This window comes from Acanthaster planci, linkage group LG20, assembly GCF_054643075.1.
Source record: "Acanthaster planci isolate LZ-2023a linkage group LG20, COTS_SCS, whole genome shotgun sequence".
NCBI classification, from domain to species: domain Eukaryota; kingdom Metazoa; phylum Echinodermata; class Asteroidea; order Valvatida; family Acanthasteridae; genus Acanthaster; species Acanthaster planci.
The window spans coordinates 4,900,061-4,903,800 of NC_141796.1; the positions used below are offsets into that span (position 1 = coordinate 4,900,061).

A 3,740-nucleotide genomic window follows, 5' to 3' on the forward strand; every position below is an offset into this window, starting at 1 on the left:
GTGAATTTGATCTAACATGAGGCACCAGTATATGTTCATACATGTACGTAATGCGTAGGCCTACCTGGTAAACATAATATGTTTTATAACTCGACGTGCCGACGTCCCTGCCTGTGGCTTTGGCTTTGCATGTGTTGGAAACAATAGGATTTAGAACCTTAAGTGAATATGCCACCCATACATCCATGATGCTCTTAAATTGTCTAAGTAATAAAACAAGGTACGTGATACTTAACAACTACAAGACTTGGTTTACTACACATGAAGCAGTGGTTCGATGCCTGTAGCTAGTGAGTCTGCTCTTACCTAATGGGGCACGTATTTCCAGCTCTTGAATGGTTAATTATGCACCGGAATTGATAAAGAATAATATTGTGCAAGTAACACTACACATTTCTCCACTGCGGCGATCGCGGCCGGTGAACCCTCATTTATTAGCCCACCGAAGAAAAGCTGAGCTGTATTTTGGCAAGCCATCTTCATTATGAGCAGCGATTAGCCCAAGCCTAACCTCAGCAGCAGGGCACATCATCAAAGGCTAAAGTGGGGGAATTTCATCACCTGAGACGCCTGATGTATCACGTGCCGCCCTTTTGATCACGTGACAGGAAACACTTCGCGTATTAATTTATACTTTTTTCCCCTTTTATTAGTACTTTCTAGTCCAGTATTTTTCATATAAATCCATCTTGCATTGGTCATGTGAAGGAGGCTCTAGACTGTTCGTTTCTTTTGCCAAGTAACAAAGTGCCGTTTTGTATTTCAAGAGTATAGCCTTTAACCGGATTATTTTTCCTGCTGCGTATGAAAAACAGTCATGGCATGAAATATGACACAGGTACGCGGGCGCGTATGTACACGTACGTTCATGTACGTTATAGCATACTACATGCACCGGCGGCCGTTTGTATGTTGTTGACACGATTGCACACATGCGAGTGACATGGCGTCGTTGATCGGAGAACTGAAGACGAAGACAACAGAAGAATTGTGTGCTTTCCGTCGGGAACAGGACATGTCCGATGATGTCATCGAGAAATCTGAGAGTAAGTATTCAAGCAGTTTGCATTAGTTTCAACTGTTTCTTACTGTGGGAGAAATAGATTTTACTTGCTGGGATTCACTGTGACCCTAACGTTAGGTCTTATGACCGATCCCAACGCTATGTTTACCCGTGCACGGCCGCACGTATGCAAAGGTCATGCAGGGAAAGAATGGAACTGTTCCCATGTATAGACCTAGCCTAGATCAGATATTGGTAGGTATGAGCCCAAACGTTTGTTAAACACCTTCTGTCGAAGGATAAACGACACAGGTCGTTTATAAACAAGTATATGTAGGCTAGGTTGCCCGGGTTGAGGCCCCCTCCATTGTATGTGGCCACCGCTGTAGAAAGTATTTTTTTTTGGGGGGGGGCTTATAATTGTTCCCTGTAACAAATTGTTCATTATAGATCCCGCGCTGAATTTCTCAGGAGGCTGTTCAAATACAGAGTGGCACAGAATGAAATAGGACAGCTATTATTACAAGTTTACATTTGTAATTTTGTGAGCCATCCCCCTTTATTTTATTGTTCCATTTCCTTTTAAGTTTCTCAAAATTCTCTGCATATGTTCATTGTCATTACGCACGCATTTTCCTTGACAAGCAGGGGGATTTCAAACAGAAGGAACTGGAAAAGTGTAGATTTTTTCATGCAATAATTTTCCTCTGATTTCATAATTTAAAGCCACTTGATATTTGTTACATGAAATACAGATCTTTACACATTTTCTTCAATAGAATTAGATTAAATGTAAATCAAGTGCGACAGTTTCTCTTTTGAGTAAACTGTTTCATACCTATGATGAGCAACACAATTTGCATAGGATGGAAAAAATCCCACACCTTCTTGTTCCATAGTTGAGGAAGCAATATGGGTGTCTATACAGGTGTTTGTTTGCTGAAACCAAAGTGGCTGTGCTGACAACAGTGGACAGTAAAAAAATTCCCTGTAAACTGCTTGACAATCCAAATGCACATTTCATAAATTAATTTTCTTGGTAATAACGCAGGTTGGTGAGAAAATTGACAACACACAAAATTCCCCGACCCTCGTGATCAGCATGGACGACAAGGTACCAACTGGAGCACACGTTGTAAGCTTTCAAAGAACCATGGTTGAAGTGTATGGACAAAAACCAGTCAAGCGGAGGATACTCACTTTACTGGGTGGATACTACATCCTTGACTTCGAATATCCACATGGATACTCCGTCATGCTCAAATTCCTGCAGCATTTTCTGCTAGGCAGAATGGTGAAAGACATGCCAAAGTCTGGAGTAACCTATACTGTTAATTAGGATTGACCATACAGGTAGCAGGGTCAGATCTTTATCGTTAGATAAACGACTTTTTCCAAAGTTGCATGTCAATCAGGAGAGACTCAGTGCATGACTTTTAACAGATTTTTTCGTGTTGGCAAATTGTGATTACAACATTTGCTTCTGTATTAAGTGTGAGGATTTCATGCAATATGAAACTGAATTGGACACAGAAAAATCAACATTGAAATGCAGAGATTTTTTTCAGGGGAATGGATGTTAGGTGTATTTCTCATCTGTGACAAATGCATTTCCATGAACACAAAACAAGATACTTAAAACCTGTTTTGGGTTTCTGTGCAGTGGTTTGCTTTATGGTTAACGTGACATTTAAACAGCCACAACTTGTCAGTTGAATGTTTGGTGGGAATGGTGGACACTATTGTGAGACATATCCCTACCCTTTTGTGACACTGACAAACCCTCAAATTATACTGACCCTCATTTTGGTTTCAATTCAGTTTTAATTTGCCAGAAAGACTCACTACCTTGATCTCTTCTAATTCATAATTCATGTCTGTCATTACGCATTTAGAAAACAAGAACAAGTTAACTGGACAAATTAAAATTTTCTAATAAATAATGTAATGAAAGGGTATATAACATTTAAAAATATTTTAGAGGGTCTTCCAAACAAAGAGGAAGGCATCCATATTCAGTAATGAGAAAATATTAACCAATGCCAACTAATAGTTTTTTAATAAGTGTTTCATGAAAAGTTAAGTGTTGAAAAGTTTCAAAATTTTTGAGAAGTTGTGTAATATTTTATATCGAATACGTCAAGTGAAACTGATAATTTCAACTGTTAATTTAACTGGGAGTGTTAAGGGAATGTACATGGGCAAGCAAAACTACAAACAAAACTACAGTCATTTCACGTAGTACCTCATTGAAATGTTGGAAATTTACATTCAAAATTTGATCCTGTAAAATAATAGCACCAGAAAAGTATAGTATTTTTTGTCAGTTTCCAACACTGGTCGGCCGACTTTTGTTTGAAAAACCTGATTGTTTCAACTTTAACCTCTCAGTCACCCAATTTATTCAGTCAAATTTGCTTGTGGTTTAACCCATTTGTGACCGAATGCAATCCAGCTAAGTGTGTTTCCCTACAGCCTTACATTTGATTCATGTCTACTGGGATTGAAACACTACAGGAAAATAATCCATTATCTTGGATTCTTCAGGCAGTTTGGAGCATTTTGTGCCAAGTTTGTTTTTTTAAGTCTGTAATTGAGATACAAAGTGGTAGTTATATTAATCAATCATGTTCTGTACCATTTCAAATACCACATTTTATCCAGATCTTTTATAGCTACTACATGCATAAATAAGAAATAAATCATGTGATTGAATGTATATTAGAAATGTTCCTAA

The 3,740-nt window shown here is 38.3% G+C and overlaps 1 long non-coding RNA gene across 1 annotated transcript; it reads left to right on the forward strand.

Moving 5' to 3' along the window:
- Positions 1-425: 425 nt before the first annotated feature.
- On the forward strand, positions 426-3,740 carry LOC147795860 (uncharacterized). Its single transcript, XR_015423545.1, has 2 exons — positions 426-1,046; positions 2,055-3,740. It is a non-coding gene; the product is annotated as an uncharacterized LOC147795860 (long non-coding RNA).